Source organism: Rhipicephalus sanguineus, chromosome 2 (genome assembly GCF_013339695.2).
Source record: "Rhipicephalus sanguineus isolate Rsan-2018 chromosome 2, BIME_Rsan_1.4, whole genome shotgun sequence".
Taxonomy (NCBI): Eukaryota; Metazoa; Arthropoda; class Arachnida; order Ixodida; family Ixodidae; genus Rhipicephalus; species Rhipicephalus sanguineus.
In genome coordinates this window covers 93766115-93784653 of record NC_051177.1, presented here as the reverse complement: position 1 = coordinate 93784653, position 18539 = coordinate 93766115, and the positions used below count along the sequence as shown (strand labels likewise).

General features: G+C 45.7%; 1 protein-coding gene across 1 annotated transcript in view; it reads left to right on the top strand.

Moving 5' to 3' along the window:
• The window catches only part of LOC119383404 (allatostatin-A), a 132856-nt gene that overhangs the window by 97122 nt on the left and 17195 nt on the right, over positions 1–18539 (top strand). The window lies entirely within an intron of this gene.

Sequence of the window (18539 nt, the reverse complement as noted above, 5' to 3'; positions counted from 1 at the left end):
CGCATTACTAAAATAAAGATAAGCGAATTAGAGAGGCGACGTGAAAACCGTCCATACGGAAATAGCCTGCGTAGTTGTCTCATGGGCAACACAAGGAAATCACTTTTTCAGAGATGCGCTTCCATCAATCCGGTTTTAATATTTATCACATCGCCTCCCGAAATTTAGTGCAATTTCCATTCCGATTTGAGATAGCATCACGTAATATGGTAACCTTGTTTTAAGCCTAATTTTAGAATGCGCTGTCGACAAGAAGCGAAGTAAAATAGTAATTAGCGAACAGCGGACTAATAAGACCCCGCAGTTTGGAACTCGTGAGCGTTGAGAGGCCTCGGGCACCAAATCTGCATTAAGCCTCATAGAGACTTAGTTCCAAGGAGGCTTTCACGGACACATCGTATTTCAAAGCTCTAATCCGAGGGCCTTAAAAGACGGCGGACGCCGGAAAGCGCGGCTTCAGAAAGTGATCTACGCGCGCAGCGTCTTCTCGCCTGCGGCCAAAAACAGCTGCGCATTCTCGAATGCGTGTCGGAACCATGTAGTGTAATTGGACTGCATTTGTATTTACCAAATAAAATTTTTGCTTAATGTCACTCCTCCTCTCTAAACTATATTCATGCGCTGAGTGAGAACCTAACTATACGGGGCTTAATTTCGGTGCATGTCGTGCGCAGGGTTCTCCTTTAGGGGGAGCGAAGGGGGTGAGGTTTCACCGCACCCCCTTTCGAACTGCCTCTCACTGAGGCCCTTACAATCCGAACGCAGTGCACACAAGCAGTGCAAAAAGACTAGCAGAGGCGTTGAAGCCCCCCCCCCCCCCTGCCTTCAATGCTATACTCTTAATTAGGTCCCGCTTAAAGTATTAGATATAGCCAGGACAACGGACATTTTTGTCTGGTTTCCTGGATATAGCCAGAATTTAACCAGGACCTCACTAAGAGTGTAGAGGAGAAGAAGGATGTTGTAAACTGCCGGTGGATCGAGTCTTGCGAGGTATATAGGCGATGGAGCCGTCGGACAAGTAACATTACGCACATCCAATCACTGACAAAAAGATAGATAGATAGATAGATAGATAGATAGATAGATAGATAGATAGATAGATAGATAGATAGATAGATAGATAGATAGATAGATAGATAGATAGATAGATAGATAGATAGATAGATAGATAGATAGATAGATAGATAGATAGATAGATAGATAGATAGATAGATAGATAGATAGATAGATAGATAGATAGATAGATAGATAGATAGATAGATAGATAGATAGATAGATCCCGGTTACTCTTCCTGCCTTTGGCTTTTAAAATTTTTGTAACCTACCTGCTCTTCCTCCTCCATATCTTTCTCTCTCGCTGTATTTTTTTAATTTGAAAAAATCTAACGTCGGGTACGAGGCAGGTGCATGGAACGGCCACGGAACGGTGAATTCATCGAGCCTGCTATACAGAAATGCGGCACGCAAACCTTTACTACGGGCATCACATTGAAATGCGCGTTTACTTTTTGCCAGGAGCTCATTCTCTCGTTTCAAACGCAACGTCTTCGCCGGGACACCCGAGCTGTCCGCAGATGCAACAGAGATTAAAGCTCCCCCATCGTTTTATTGAAAATCAATCCCGCTGCTCGTATATAATCAGTGACGGAAATGCACGGTGGGCGCTACCGGACAAACTATTCGATATTTCTTAAAGGAAAACTTGACGAACGTCGAAGGCCCGTAGAAACCTGCAGAGATGCCTAACGAGATAAAAAAAAGAACGCAAGTGAACTCGCATTCTTATATTATATCGTGACATGCCGATGATTTCCGGCGGCACCTAAAATGTAACGGTTTTCTTCTTCATCGCTGATGCGTAATTGTTTTCTGACGAGTATTACGTATTTCTCACGCTATGCAGCCAAGCGCGTTTTCTCGTGACCCGTTCTTGCCACAGCCAAACGAAAACGGTAATCTATAACAGAATGGGACCGCATCGTCAAACATATTTCGCGCTCGTGACAGCTATTTATTATTGCCTGGCCCGCCTTTGGCTACCAATTTGCCGCCACAATTCGCGGGCGTTTCATGTTACGTGATTTCCAGAGGTACGAGTTGCACCCTCAATATCGACCTTGGTCATGAATTTCGAGAATACCGGGAAGGTGGTGACAGTGCGACAGTTTTCAAGAAACGCGCATAGCTATTACGAGTGACAGCTAAAAAAAAGTTACACCATCTCCCACTCAATGGAACCATGAGGGGATGCGAAGCAGCATTGGGGCCGCACACCAAGTTTCCGTTACGTTCACTCGGCGTTTCCGTTAGTGTGTGACGTTTGTATTTAGTATTTGTGTTATCATTACGTTGTGTTTGTGCGTTGCTTTCCGTTGGCGCCGAGTGAACGACTGGCGCCGACGTTGACGTTACAACTCATCTGAATGAGAGCGAAGCGAAAATGACGGAAGCCGACCGAGCGCACGCGCGTATATACACATGAAATGGGGGAGAGAGAGGAGAGAGTGGGTTACAGGCTGTATTTGGCTACGGCGCAGCTGCATCACGTGGGAGGCCGCGAACACCTGCGTAAAGGAGGAGAGTGGGACAGAGAGAAGGCGCATGCGCAGTGGAGCGCGAACGCCACCACCGCCGCCGGACCCAGCCCCGAGCAAAAGCTGCTTCGCATCTAAAAAAACGCGCATAGCTGTTACAAGGGATTGCGAGTATTTCTGAACATGGTTACAATGCGTCTTCTCAGTGGTCGTTGATTGTCCGCCCCACCGTGAAAATGCTGTTGCGTATGCGATGATGAACGTGTCTGGGTGATCAAACCGTTGGTACGTACAGTCGTGAGCACGCTTAGCGTGAACGCGGGAGCGCGTGCCGCACCGTGCTTTCAGCGACGCTTACCTACACAAATGCGAGGCATGGCACATGCGCAGGGACGTTAGCGGCGTGGGCTATTTGGCAGTCGCGCACACCACGTCATCTCAGCGCACCTTCGTTGAACGTGCTCACTTATTAGGCTGTGAGCACGATAGTAAAAAAAAAACAGCGCAGCTTGCACTCCGTTGCGCAAGGCTGGGTCACGGCAAAGCTGGTGGGCACCTAGCTGGCTCTGGCTTGTCTAGGCTTTTGCCCTCTCACCTTTCTCTTTCTTCTTGCTTTCGTATCTTTCTCTTTCTTTAAATGTCTTTCTCATGCTCTCTCTCTCTCTCTGTAGTCGTCTTTTTGCCTTCTACTTTCTTCTATCTTCTCTTTGTTTCTATCCATTTCTCTCTCTCTTTCTTTCTATCTCTTTTTTTCTGTTTGTCTTTCTACTCCTTTCTCTCCTCTCTACCCTCACATCTGTCCTCCTCACACTCAATTCTCTTTCACGCCCCCTTGCTAGACTATGCTAATCAGGCTATGCTATGCTCTGGTATAGCGTGCCTGGATAGCCGAGTGGTTACTGCGCTCGCCTTCGTATTATGGGGGACATGGGTTAGAGTCCCACCTCGGCAAGAAATTTCTTTCGCCAAGTATTTCTCTCTGTCTCTATCCTTCTTTCTCTCTATCTCTTTTTATCTCTTTCTTTTCTCTCTCTATACTCATTCTCTCGCCCATCAGAGTTACTGCATTTCTCGTCGGACAAATCGGCGCACGTGTTCTGGGAGCGAAGCCGAAGAGAAAGAAGAGGAAGGCGATGAAGAAGAGAACGAAGAGAGCGCGTGCCCTTTCATGATGGTTATAATTTTGTTCAGAATCGTCATAGCGAGGAAGCAACGCACAGGGCTCAAAGCGTAATAGCGCTTGTCTGCGTCCTTTCTTGTCCTTTGTGTTGCTTCCGCGCTATTACGATTCTGAACGTGGAGCACCAACTAGTCCGATCTGCCACCGTTCTAATATATAATTTTGTATCTACTGCACACGGCAAACCTCGATCATTAACAGCTCTGCGGTAAAAACCAGGCCGCTTCCGCACTGCGTATGCGTCGAGCCTTTCGTTGGTGGAGGTGGGCGTCAGTGTTAGCAACATGCGGCACGCGCTCCCGTGTTTACGCTAAGTGTGCTCACTACAGTAATTATATAAAGGAAACACGCCACTACATAATAAACCGGAGCTACAGTAACGCACACTGCACAACGCAAGGAGAGAAAAGGGAAAAGCGTTACGTAGCGAATTCTTGTAGGGAAGAAAGAAAAAAAAAAGTATATCGCACCAAAATGTAATAAATCAGGTGTGTAAACATTTGGAAGCTCTCGGAATTATTAATTAGCCTTAGGTACCGTTTAAAAATGCATATGAAAAACGTGGTAACCCCAAAGCACGCGGCTTGCTAAGATGTTCCCGTTTAGTGAGGAAGACAGGATTCGCGCGTGACATGTCTTATTCATTGCCCTACGGGTTTTCTGTTTGTTTGCGCGTTACGCAAACACTTGCTCGTGAACCTTGGCTCGCAAGCGATGTTGCGTTGTTAGGACGCAGCTTTCCCATTGCCTTCTTCGATCGCAGATACTCTCCTACTGGGTCGCGTGACAAAAACAACTTTTGCCAACAATCGCCGCCGCAGGGAGGTTGCATGCGTGACTCGTTATTCGAGCTCCTCCAGTTAAGATTCGCAACCCTTTCTTGCAAAAAAAAGTTAAGCGAAGCGCAAGTGCACCTGTTGCGTTCAGTGTAGGAGCTACTGCACGTTTTCTCATGCTGGCTGGCGCTTCGAGGGGCCTTAGGAGAGAAGCTTTGGGTAAGGCTTATTTTGAGACCATGCGGCTTCTAGACAGCAGCGTGCCTCTGTTGTACGCGAGAACAACATAGAGAGGTGCGAGGCACGGCAGGGATCTCGGAGCATGTGCGAGAAATCACGTGTTGTGGAACATTGTCGTATGCTCGCGTCCCGTCCGTGCGTGAAGTTCCATGCACGAATATGTTACGACCACGACTAAAAGTAATGTTATGGCAGGAACGAGCGAGACGTGTAAAAAGATACATGACATAAATGAACCGTACCTATACAGGTCGCCAGGGCTTAAACAGCAAGGTCGGCTTAGTAAATTCGGGGAACAAATTAGGTACTATTCAGACTTCAGTATACCTTGCCCTGTGGCGTTTGCTAAAGTTCCTGTTTAAAGACTTGGACAATAAGTTTGTCATGGTCTAGTTTAAGTCGACGAGATGAAAGATTTATATGCCACGTCATACTATAAGTTGCATTTATGAATGCTTGCTTATTCCCAATTGAAATGACGGACGATAGCAACAAGCCAGCGACTGAATCATTATTATAGAATCATGTACCGTCGTATTTTTTCTGATATCATCACGCACTAATTTCCAACTCGTCAAGAACACCAACTATCATCGGTCCGTCAAGACAAGCCGCCCCAGATTTCAATACAGACGCCTCCCCTCCCCCTCCCCCTCTGTCGTTCTCCGTCCTTCTCTGTTTCTCTCTCTCCCCCCCCCCCCCCCCCCACACACACACACGCGCGCGCGCGCGCGCGCGGAAAGGCTTCTAGCCGTTCTTGCATATTTTCCGATAAAGCGCACATGGTTCAAGGATTACGACAGAGAAACGCTACCAACATGACCGTGCTTATTCTGAAAGTCGCAGAAGCTTACTTGTCATCCCTTCTGTTTGCTTGCTACTGCATTCCTAATGACTGAAAGTTTGCCGACTGCGAGAAAACATAGTGCATAGAGCGCACTCTACGAATAATTCGATGTCGCAACCACCAGGACTTAACTTATAAGCAATACTTACGAAAGAAAGAAATCACGGAAAATGAATATACACTGCGTGACGCTATGTGGACCACCTGCATAGTCACATTCCAAGCACCCAGGGACCTAACAAACAATGACGGGCGAGTAAACGGGAAAATCAGCGCAGCGTTATGGCGTGAATGCGAGCACCAGGTGTACATCGCAAACAAGCGCCGAAGTTTTCTGGAATCAGGCGGCGGTAAGAACCTAACTTGCCGCATGGATGTTACTTTTGCCAGCCAGTCCCAAGAAAGTTGCTGTTCTCGAAGTGGTATTACAGTAGCCGTTCTGTGCGGCACAAGAAACGGGAACTCGAGGAATGCGATTCAGCGCGGAGGCGAGTAGACGGTGTTGATTTCTTAGAAAGAACGGAATGCCTTTGTATCGTCGACCGGTAGCTATACGATGACTAAAAAGAAGACAAAATACGAAAGCAGCAAAGAAACGACCTTCTCGCACAACTATGCGCTGCTTCGAATCACACAGCCATAATGCACACGCACCTCCAGTCGCTCGGACTGCAAAGCCTCTTTTTGTCGATAATATTTAGTAAAGCAGAATAAGCGCCGCGTAACATACATTATGAAGACAAAAGAAAGAAGTGAAGCGAGTGTCACGGCGATGCCTTTACGTCACTTCAATCCCGAATTCCTTCCGAAGTACAAGAGCCTTCATGCAGGGGTTCGCTCTTTTCAGTCTAGCTTATGTGACGTGCAACGACTGTCCCGTTTCTGTAATATTCAAAAGAAGTTGTTTCAGTTTGTACCCAATTATCGAGCTGTTCAGGGTTTTCTTACAAAGATAGAGCTGTTACTGCGACATTATACGAATCAAACTCACAGCAACTCTACCATCTTCGTTTTATATTCCTCGCACCTCTCCTCCACATATGAGTTCCTCCATTTCAGAATGGTACCGTCTGCCCCACTCTCCTTCATTGAGACTCACTATCTCCTCAGCAGCGTTAAACCTAACATATATCCTTTTCGGAGTACATCTTTAATGTGGTATCAGTAGTGCAGACTCTCGAGTGTTGTTCACGCCGTTACCGCTGTCGTCATCGTCGGCGTTGCCGTGATGCACAGCCTTCAACTACGCATACGCCGCTGGAGTGCGTAGGGCTATAGCATCTCGAGGGACGCGCAGTGCGTTTGGCTGCATAATCGAAGAAGCCGCGCAGATGTAGTAGCCGTGCGTGTCGCACCGGGATGTCACGCCCCAGCGCATTTTTCATAAAACAGTACCCGGCGCTGTAGTTCAAAGGCTATGGCGCTGCGCCGCTGAGCTTGAATTGGCGATTTCAGCCCCGGACGCAGCGGACACATTTCGGTGTGGTTGATGTATAGAAGCACCTGTACGCTTCGATGTAGATGATAGAGAAATCCAGGTGTTCAGAATTATACCACAGTCCCGCCTACAACGTGCTTCGTAACGTTAGCGCGATTTCAGCTCGTAAAATTGAGCCTATTTGAACTTAGAATGCCGTTTGATAAGGTTGAGCATAACGCTAATAACTGCTACAGCTTTCAGTGCGTCGCCCTTCTGGTGAAACTGCCCAAAACCTTTTCCCGCCAGAGGCTGACGCACTTATAGAGTAAGCTCATTATGATATTAGGAACCTGACACACGTGATCGTTGACAAGCAAGCGCTAAATCAAGTTGGATTAATACTCCGGATAAAGCCAAAGCGGTGGATGCCCGAGAGGAAAGCGCCTCTTGGTGCAGCACTAATTTTTTTTTTTCGTGCTTAGAATGAAAGATCCCGCGGCGTGCTTGGTTCTCTCATTAGAAGTAAACGTCATAGCGAAGGTCCAATACGCTTACGCTGTCCCGGCAGTCTAACCAAATGTTTAAGGCACTAATATTCAGCTCCACAAGTTTGTGCCCCGTAGAGTCGACATAATTGCGTATTTGATCTTTTTTCCCCTCGAGTTCTATGTTGAACTCACGAAAGCATTTCGCGCAGTAGAACATTTTGCAAGAACGAAGCAGGAGCCGTTCGCGATATTCGAAGTGTTTTTAGCCAATGCTGTGTCACTCAATGCGCCCTAAAACAGAAAAATAGTATGGGTTACTCTTTTTTTTTTTTCGATGAACCATGACTTGTCACGCATGTGACTCTCCTTAAAGCGACACATTAACTCTTTTTTTTGGGTGACACGACTCTCTGACGAGAATACAATTATCTACAAAGAGAGTTCACGTGTCTCTTTAAAGAGAGTCATATACGTGGTAAGTCAGACGACGAAAAAGAAATTCCAAGGACTCTTTTTTTTTTCTTTGAGTTTGGAAAACAGCACTCGCGAACGAATAACCTTTCGTTACTTTACAATCACTCATTAAAAGATCAGTATATTAACGAACCAACGCTGACCTCCCGCTTCCGGCGATGCGAAATGAGCAAACGATCACTAATTGAATCTCATCCTCATGTCTACAATAAGAAGTCTCTAACATGCAAATTCTCAAGTGAATCCCCCACACTGCGTGCGTCACTGTTCACTTTTTGTTCAAGTTAAATATAATCAAGGTTCCCGCCGAACTTAACGTGCGCTCAACACGATACAGTCACAAGACGTGTTCTTCACGAAGGTAGCATTCATTTTTCTCGAAAAGATATTAGCGTCCGGGCCATTAGTCAGGTGATCGCAAAGCTCAGGTGCGTTCTTTTACCGGAACACAATTTGTATATCTCAAAATTTATTGCACCATACTTAATGTTATGAAGTGCTCATTGGGATCAAAGGGCAGATGATTCCTTCTGAAGTTTTAAAGGGGTGGTGCCACCATGTTTGTGGCTTGCACGTTCTTTGCTGTAAGCGTATCCTATAGCTCCAGGAAGCATGATGCACGCACCAAGATTCATGTATTCTCGCTAAATAATTTAATATCGCCTTTTGATGTGGACAACGTTCGGTTTCGGTTTCTGGGCGCCGAGGTCGGGCAGTGACGTAGAAGTGTCACGTGACCACATAAGGCTGTGACGCATTTAACCAGGAAGCGATCGAAACTCGGCGAGTGATGTAGCAACCGATGCTTTGCCGGTACTATAGTGAACTAGAATATATTCTAGTTCACTACAGCCGGTACGTACGTTGCGGAGGTGGCGGAGGTCCGGAGGTCACTCACGTCACTACAGCAGATCTGGTGTGACGTCACTACAACTTTCGTTGCCTTTCCTATACATCTACGTCAGAGTTGGCGCGCTAGCGATGGGTTTCGATCGGGAGAATGGGCATTTAGGTACACTTTGGAAGTGAATTAAAATATATTCTAAACGTTTGCTGTGTCCGACCCTTTGTGTGGAGTGTCCTTGCATACAGAGAAAACCCACAACAGGCTTGTTACAGCCTCGAAATTTGATGGCACCACCCCTTTAACGAGAAGCCTCTTAGATATATGCGTTCCTTCTTTGTGATGCAGATCCTCTATCTTTAAGAGGAAAATATAGTTCTGTTGTTTTGCCCCTTCCTGTGAACTCCTGTAATCGGGGCCCTTCGCAAATTCCAGGAAGCACTTTAGAAACAGTAGGAACGTCAATATATACGTGGGCATCGTCCTAATATTTAACATACCTGTTCGTTGCGCGTATGATATATTCTTTTTCTGAGAAACCGGGAGTCACTAGATCATTAGTACGCGTATCGTTATTGTCGAATGCACTCTGGTTCCAACATAGCACAATAAAGGCAACCGACAACATTTCACTCGTTCCGTTGACTCTCGGCCAAGTTGTTCGCAGTATATGTCTCATTTTCTAATTTTAAAATGTTTACGTAACCATTCACGTATTTCTATGCCTTTTGGTGGCCCATATAGAAAAGTATTTACCTCAATCCCTCCAGAACAATGCTTTTTTTTCGATACAAACGCGATGTTCAGTGCACGATACTTATATTAGGGCACTGGATGTGTTACCTTTACGTGATACTCTTTCATTAAGGGCGTTTAACTGAGAATACATTTGCGAAACGTAGTACCATTCACCGCGCTGAAAATTATACGTCTAGCTGAAAAACAGAAGCGACATACAAAGTGGGCTTATCTGTCCACCGTTTGTTGCGGAAGAATTCATTGCGCACATTTAAAATGCGGACTTAGGGGTCGCTTTGCAAACAAACCTAACAAATGGCCTTTCTGCTAAAGAACCAGTCGCTGAGCTTATTAATATATGCAAACGTTACTTTTTTGCGCGGAGAGCCTAAGTCACGTTTGGGGATTTAGGAATGGCAACGTGGTGCCATAGAAATTTTTCATCGTTGACATTTAGTGCTCCCGGAATCCGGCGCAGGCCCTGGCTTGACGATAAGTACACCCATGACGTCACGAGTAGGATCACTGCAATAATTGTGGATATAAATCACTTGGCTTTGGCACAGCCATAACACAAGCAATAAGCGTAAGCTCGAGCTTTTTAAATATGTGCAATACATTTGTTTTAGGCACGCTCGTTCGTTTCTAATGACGCAAAACGACGCAAGGGACTTCGGCAATCCAGAAATCCAGGTACGAGCATAAACGCAGCATGCATTATACATATTCCACTGCGACATTTTTTAAAAGAAAGCTGGAAGCACTTAAAAAATTACTTTCGAGTGGATAATCACAGTTTGAGCCCTGCTGAGTTCGAAAATTCATGCAGGATTTCACAAAAGTGAACGCAAATAGCATATTTTTTTTTGGCAAGAAACGGCGGCTGCAGCCGCAGGGCTTCTTGAGATGCTAAACGAACGCGGTGGCGTCATCTTCGGTATGCCACGTGATCTGCAACAGCCGCCCTTTTGAAGAGTGGCCTCCGCGATCAGCTTCGGCAAGGCGCGCCGTCGGAGCTAGAGGCCACGGGTGAAGATACGAGGGGCGCTTGTTCACATTGCGCTCGGCTGTTTTATCGTCATGGCAGCTATTGTAATCATGCTGCAGAAATTTCAGCGTCTCTATACTTACTTGAGCCTAAGGTACATAAACAACGCTCTCGCTGATAGTTCGGATCAGTGAGTGGCGGGAACCTTCCATCAGAGCGCAGCGCGGCTCTACCGAAGGTACCGAAGATGACGTATGCCTGTTAGTCCGCTTCCGCCCACACTTTCGGCGCACTCGCGTAGGTGGAGCAAGACAAAGTTTTCTTTCGCGTATGTTGAATCCCCTGCTGCGACAATCACGGAAGAAATTACGACATCGTCGACGATAATGTCGATCTTTGTTAACCACAAAATTTTACCAAACTTCAAAACCACTTCAGCTTCCATTTAGGCATTGTTTTTTCTTGAAATGCAGAGTTACCTACGAACACTCTTGTGCGTATCCTAAAAAAATTCATGCGCATCGCGAAGCAAGCTATGCGTTTCCAAGCTATACGCTGTGCAGTGTTCCCTTTCGAAGAAAAGGGGGGACAATAGAAAAACGATTTTCATGCATCTTTTTTGCTACTCCAGTACTCTGCCATCGCGCGTGTACAATAGTGAATCAAACATAATTTTGTCGATGAGCGATTGCCTTTTCACCTATTTGGTTCGCATGCCTATTTAATGAGCCTGTAGACAGAGCACGAAGACATCATTCAATCCATCCGTCCGGCTTTACGTACCGTAAGCCCCCTACTCAGCCGGAAAGTAATTTCAATCGTAATAGGATTAGGACCGCCGAAACAAGGAAAAAAAAACGTTTTTTTTTAATACAAGAAAAGAGCGACGCCGCTTTAATTTGAAAAGTACGCGAGAGTGGTGCAACCAGGTGGGGCACTGACAGCGAGCTCTGGAGAGATGAAGTGAGTGGAAGAAAAAACGAAGAGGGCAAGCAAAAAATTTCACAAACGTCCGAAACCGTTTTGCTTGTCTGTGCTGAGCGTGCCGGCCGGCTGCTACGGTCACACACAAAAAAGAGGAGGGAGCGAAGTAATCTGTAGGGAGTTGAAACTCGGCACAAGATGCTCATGAAAAGACACGAAAAAGAAGAAGATTATGAGAGGATGCAACGGAAGCGTGGCGCGTTTGCGGACACTCGCTAACAACCAGCGGCACTGACGTCCGAGCCCGTGTTGGCGATTCCGCCTCGGGGGCCGTACAGGCAAGTTATTTTCCATCGCCATAGAAACGAGCGAGGGTCACCTATACAAACCTGCCCACACCAAGGGTCCTCATTTCCGTTCTGGCAGTGCCAGTCGGGAAATTCCGGGGAGGTTTGAAGTGTTGTTGCGCTAAGCAAACTGTCCGTGGCAGCCACGACTGAGAGTGCATTCTCAGATTCAACTGCGGCGTCGTACTTTATTTTTTTTTCCCCCAGAGTTCGTACAACAGATGGTCAGGGAAGAACGAAAATTGTTCCTCACACTTGCGCTTGCTTTTCAAGCGTTTGCGAATCCTAGCACTTTTCTTTTTTCATTTATATTCCATCGTACTTCCAATTTATTTATTTTTTTCGAATTTCGAGATACTTTCCAGTGGAATACTTTCTGGAGGCCGTGTTCGCCTCGTCTCTACAGAGCTTACCGAGTTTTCAGCCAAGTTAGAAGTCGCTCGGCAAACTTCTCTTTTGAGCTGACGAGTAGCGGCCTTGTCATAGTTCTCGAGAAAGACCCTATATTAATACTACGACCTCGAGTCCAAGCACACAATTCTTTAGTTTCCTTTTAGGCACGTTCAGTAACACGCGCGGTGTCCATTGTTGAATGAAGTGGAGCTAGGACACGGCCTCGCGGATTCAAAACCGCGACGGTCATCTGATTCCGCGCTGAACAAGGTTACTCGCGACGACGGAACTTTTTGAAAATTTCTCGCTGCGCCGGATTCATTCAGTTTGTAAGACGAGTTGAAACCACTGCGTTTTCTGCTTTATAATAAAGTAGGCGAGCTTACAAGGCAGGAAAGTGGAGACATAAGCAATCGAAACGCCTATCTGAATGACTTTATAGAAAACGCGCGAATAAAAGTCTGCAAGTTGTCTGCTGAAACTCATCTGTAGTCTTTTTATTGCGAAAATACCGTAGAGTGTTGCGTTTCGTCATTTTTCTTCAAGCCATACTTACGAATTACTGAAGCCGTTGGTGTTGCATAGCAAGAACTTTCTCCTACATGCACTTCACGCGATTTTTTTTTGATAAAAGCATTGTACTGTCGTGATGTCCTTGTAAAGCGGGCTTACTTCGGCAACAAGCAGAATAGTATTTCACGACAAGCGAGGTGTCAGGCAAACACTTTAAAGCTCACAGTCCGCTCACGAATACCAAGATTGATAACACAGGACCGGAAAATGTTGAGAATTTCATTGACAGTGAAAGCGACCGCAAGAGCAAGGGCTAGGAAGAATTGTAGATGGCCGCGCAATGTTTAGACTCTACGTGGCAAAAAAAAAGTGTATCCTTAAAGAGTTTTGACTGCGATATCGTTTTCCAAATTCATGTTGTAATAATAGGCACCTATTGTTTCGAATTTTGACAAGGCTGTACTGGCATACAGAATTTAATGCTGCCTCTGTGCTCCATTTGATCATTACAATTAAGCCCCACAGCACGCAAGGCGCCAGTCAGAGATAAAATACGGTGCTTCTTTAGACAAGAACACAAACCAATATGGTGAACATGTCTCTATGAACATGTCTGGGGTTGCCGAAGAGATTGGAGATAAAGATTACGAAGAGACATTGGCTCGAACCTGCTTAACGAATTCTAGAAAAAAAAAAGTGGCTGCAGTTGGGCTGTGATTTCTGCACAACGCCAGTGTTTCAAATGACCGATCATCGATGCATATATGAGATATATGCATAGTAAATCGAATGACGAGAAGAATATTTGAGCGTGTATCATATTTAAGAAAAGATCACAGGTCGCGACAGATACAAACCGTGGGAGCTCGTTTACTCGCGTATTTTGAACTTTTGCGCGCACACAGGTGTCTCGACTCTTGCTTGAATGCTGTGTCCGTCATAATAAGAACTCATCAAACAAGCAGTCTCGCTGGAGCTAACGTTTCTCTAAGTGGGCTTGGCTTCCCCTGATTCACCTTCCTCCTGGTTTGCAGTGAATGCACTTCCCCGAAAAAAGAAACTATACAAGAAAATATAAAATATCTCTTCAATGACTGCCCCGCATAGAATGATGAAGGGCGCGCCCTTCAGACAGCATTAAGCCATTCAGATGACAGTCCCTTAACAGGACAAGGAAGAAACGTTTATGGTACCGCGGCCTCCTGTATCTACGGTACACAGTGCTCACGGACTGAAACACAGCATTAGGGCTAAGTAATGCGCGTGCATTCGTTTCCAGCCTTTACAGTTCGTGTCATATGGACGTGATTTTGACTTGAAGGGGCCAGATTCGCCGCGAAATGACGCCGCTATCCCGAGCAGTTTCTCACAGCAGTACTTATACTCAAACAATTATGACGCGTTTCAATCCGGGAGTACTGTGCAAGGTTATGAAAACATTGCTGCTGCTCCTGAGACGCACAAAACTACACGAACACTCGTGACGGACTGGACGCTGAACGCTTCCGTCTGACCGTGTGTTTGTACGGACGCGGCCTCCGAGATTAGCTCCGGCAACGCGCAGCAACGGCACGCTGCCAGGGCTGATTTCGGAGGCAACGGTACGGAATGGGAACTTCTCTCATCCTCTAAAATTTTCAATCCTCTTTCCCCTTTTTTTCAGCACAGGGTAGCGAAGCTGGCTAAGCCTGGTTCACCTCTATGCCTTTACCTTTATGTAGTTCTCTCATTAACATCATGGATTACGAATGACTTGATCTAAGACATAAAAAAAAGCAGGAGCCAGGGGAAGGTGGAAGCGTGTGATGAAAAATTCGTAAACAGGGGGTGTGTTGGAGCCGACGTTTAGACAACCGGACTTGACAAGGCTGCAACTTCAGTTGAAGCCTTGAAGTTGCAACCTCGAAGAAGACAAGTCCGCTTGCCGAAACGTCGGCTCCAGCACAACCCCTGTTTACGAATTTTGATCTAAGACAGTCACATTCCAAAAGTACTCTGTAACAGTTCGCAGTGTGTGGGCTTCTGGGTATGCACGGTGAACGCCTTTGTGTGTGCGCGCGTATTACATGTTCTCCCTTTCCTATTTCCTTTCTCTATTCCATTTCTCCTCTTTACCCCTCCCTCCGTCTGGGGTAGCAAACAGCGTGCAACCTGGTTAACCACCCTGCCTTTCCTTTGCCTTTCTTTCTCTCTCTCTCTCTCTCCGAAGACAAGCACCCTTGTCCAAATGTTAACTCCAGAAACATTGTCGAACGACTTCCTATCACTCCAGGTCTCCATCTACCGCTGCACTTCCGTCAATGTCTCGTGTTACGTCATACCAGAACGCCATGCGGGCCTCCACTAAGCTTCTTTTTCATTGTTGTCATAAAAATGCTCTAGGGACTCACGATAAAGATCATGACTTACGTAAGCACGCAAGAAAAGTTTCACAGTTTTTACCGAGCCCACTTGGAAGTTATCTTCCAGAAAGTTTTATGGGTCATATAGCACAGAGAATTTAACCTCACACGAAAAATGGCATTCTAGTCACTTCTCGTTCTTTTTTGCATCTTCTCGCGTATGTAAGCACTATATACTAATGGCTAAACCCTCCAATGCTTCTGTCAAGTATGTTTTTTTTACATTTGTTTTATTTATTAGACGTATTTAGCTGTTATGAGGCTGAGTATCGTCAAGGTAAGTTTAGCGTAGAGGAATAGCGCTCTTGCAATGCAAGTAGAAGCACTTGCGCAACATATCTCCTTCTTTTATTTCCTAACCAACCGTCACAAATGCCAGGACGCTGGCGCAGAGCACCTAAGGAACCGACGGTGCTCTTCGGGGCATTATTGTACCCCACCTGCAGCTGGGCTCAATCTCATTTATAAAGAGGTCCCGGAATCTGCATTTACGATCCTTTATTCCGTTTACTTTTCGGTAGTTCTCGCCATCTTTAGAACCGCAGCAGGAAGAAATTCGTATGAACGTACTTTCTTTTTATATAGGCATCTACCTTTCACACGCGAACGTCCTTAACCCTTCGAAGCCCAATCAATGCATCGCTGAGCTGACATTCACGTCTGGGGATTTCCCGCAGGATCATTCGCTCGCTTTTGTTGTCTTTTTTTTTTACTTACGCAAACTGGGATTTCATGCAGGTAATTAAATCCCTAAAGTTAACGGTATGGTTGGTCTCGGAAGTACGTCTACTTTTATTGCACTTAGCGTTGACGTTTAACGAGGCGCGCAAGGCTGTGGACGAAAGCAAAATGGCTCTAGTTTAGTGTGCCGAGTCATTGGCTTTTCATGAAGTGGCGGTGGCGGTGTTGGTTGTGGTGGAGGTTAGGATGATGATGCTGTTCACTACAGGTGGGGTTAAGCTATAGCAGACACGGCGGGCAACTGGTTCACCCGAACGTCTTTTCCCACAAGAAAAATATCAAACTAATAATCACTTAGCACTAGCCCCTCGCCGAAATGTCAGAAGAATGCCAGACAGTTCTTCTTGCTTTATTCGCGTTCCTTTTGGGAACACCCACCGTTCTACGCGCCCGTGGCAAAGAAAAATCCCATTTTTCTCATGCTGTCCAGAAGTCCTTTCGTTTCAAGGCAAAAGTGCTCGCAGAACAAGGTGAATTAGGGCTATCTATCTCCTACTTAAGTGCATTCAGTGCACGATGGAGAAGTGGAACGTCTGTCTTCTAACATCCGTCCAGAAGTGTAGATCGATGCTTTTTTTTTTTAACAGCGTACCTGCTTAAGCCGGCTGTAAAAACTTTGGTTGGTTGGTTGCAAAACTTTATTGAGGTCCTGCAAGGCGCGCGTCAGCGCACAGCGGGCGACTCCCACGTCCGCTTTCGTGTCCACATAAACTCACAGGTGGGTATGCACCACAGGAATTGGACAAGCCCCACAATACCGAGTACAGCAGGTGCGAGCGTTAAACGAAAAGTCTGCGCGGCGAAGTGGAGCATGTGAAACACCTGAAAGAGAAAGAGGGAAAGAAAGATATGTAAAGAAAGAAAAAGAGAAAAATAGAGCTAAATAAAGGGAAGAAAGACATAATAATAATAATATCTGGGGTTTAACGTCCCAAAACCACGCTATGATTATGAGAGACGCCGTAGTGGAGGGCTCCGGAAATTTCGACCACCTGGTGTTCTTTAACGTGCACCTAAATCTAAGTACACGGGCCTCAGACATTTTCGCCTCCATCGAAAATGCAGCCGCCGCGGCCGGGATTCGATCCCGCGACCTTCGGGTCAGCAGTCGAGCGCCATAACCACTAGACCACCGTGGCGGGGCGCAAGAAAGACATAAAAAGATAGAAAGACATAGAAAAGGAGAGAACAAGAACGAAAGGAAAAGCACGGAAAAGAGAGAGAAATGAACATATAGAGCAAGACGTAAAGAGAAAGAAAGAGATAAATAAATGGAAACAAAGAAAGAGAGAGAAAGAGATAGAAAGAAAGATAGGAAGACCGAGAAAGACATAAAAATAGAGAGAAAGCTAGAAAGAAACAGACACGAAAAAGAAATAGAAAGAAAGAGAAGAAAGCGAAATAACGACAGAACGAGCGAGAAAGACATAGATAGAGAGATAAAGGAAGAAATGAAAAGGAACCGGTATAAAAAGAGATAAGAGAAACAGAGAGAAAGAGACAGGAAGAGAAGTAAGAAAGAGAAAAATAAGGAGAAACAAGCAAGGCCACCCCCAGCTGTCGCTCTTCCTTGAAGCCAGGCACCCCTAGTGCGAAGGTGCCGTAATTCTTTTGGTATAAATTTTTCTGTATAAATTAGGGTGACCCCGGGCTGCGGTTAAGTCCCTTTCCAAAACACAACTGATGTTGTGATTTCCAATGCAAAGGAACGTGACAGTAAATGCATCTGCCTGTTATCATGCTCGCTCAACAAGAACACCTTGTTGCACTGCCAATTTCCATACTCGGAAAATTGATAACGCGCAGAACTCAAATGGGGATGGTTATCTTATCCCTGTTTTGAACGCGCGAAAAATGAAGTAGATCCCATCAACTTTCAGCGAAGCACAGCATTGCTGCCATCTGTCGCGATCATATCGTAAAATGGTCCATTTTCGGAGATCGTTTACGACTTTCCCAGTGCCGTTACAAATATACTATATTTACTTTCCATTTAGATTGGGTTCGAGTAAAGGCTTGTTTTAAGAAAACTAGGTGCCCGACCAACTTCAGAACAAGATGTTTTTGACCATGCATTAATCGCACCTACCCATGCTGGCATCATACACTTGGTGATATAAAAAACGAAAAAGTTAAGGAAGTTTCGCACAATAGGGGTGCCAAGCCTGAAGGAAGTGCGGATCGGGGCGGTCTTCTTTGTTTCTCTTTATTTTTCTCTTTTTTCCTTCTTATCTTTCTTTCTTTTTGTCTGTTTATTTTCACGTCTACCTTTCTCTCTCTATGTATCTTTCTCTTTCTCTGGCTCTCTATTTCTTTTTCCCTCTTTCTTTAATTATCTCCTTTTTTCTTTCTCTTTCTCTGTTTCTTTCCTTTCGTTCTGTCTATTTCTCTCTTTCTCTTTCTTTATACGCTACGTTCTACTCTTTCCCGCCCTCATTTCCCTCCTCTTGCCCCGGAATTCTCTCTCCCACCCCCCTTGCTACACAAGGATATGCTATGCTCCGCTAGCGTGTCCGGGTAGCCGAGTGGTTACGGCGCTTGCCTTCGGATCGTGGGTACGGAGATCCGAATCCCGCCACGCCAAGAAATATTTTTTCAACTTTTGCCAAGAATTTCTCTCTCTCTCTGTTTATTTCTATCTTTCTTTCTCTCTCCGTACTAGTTGTGTCGTCCGTCAGAGTTATTGC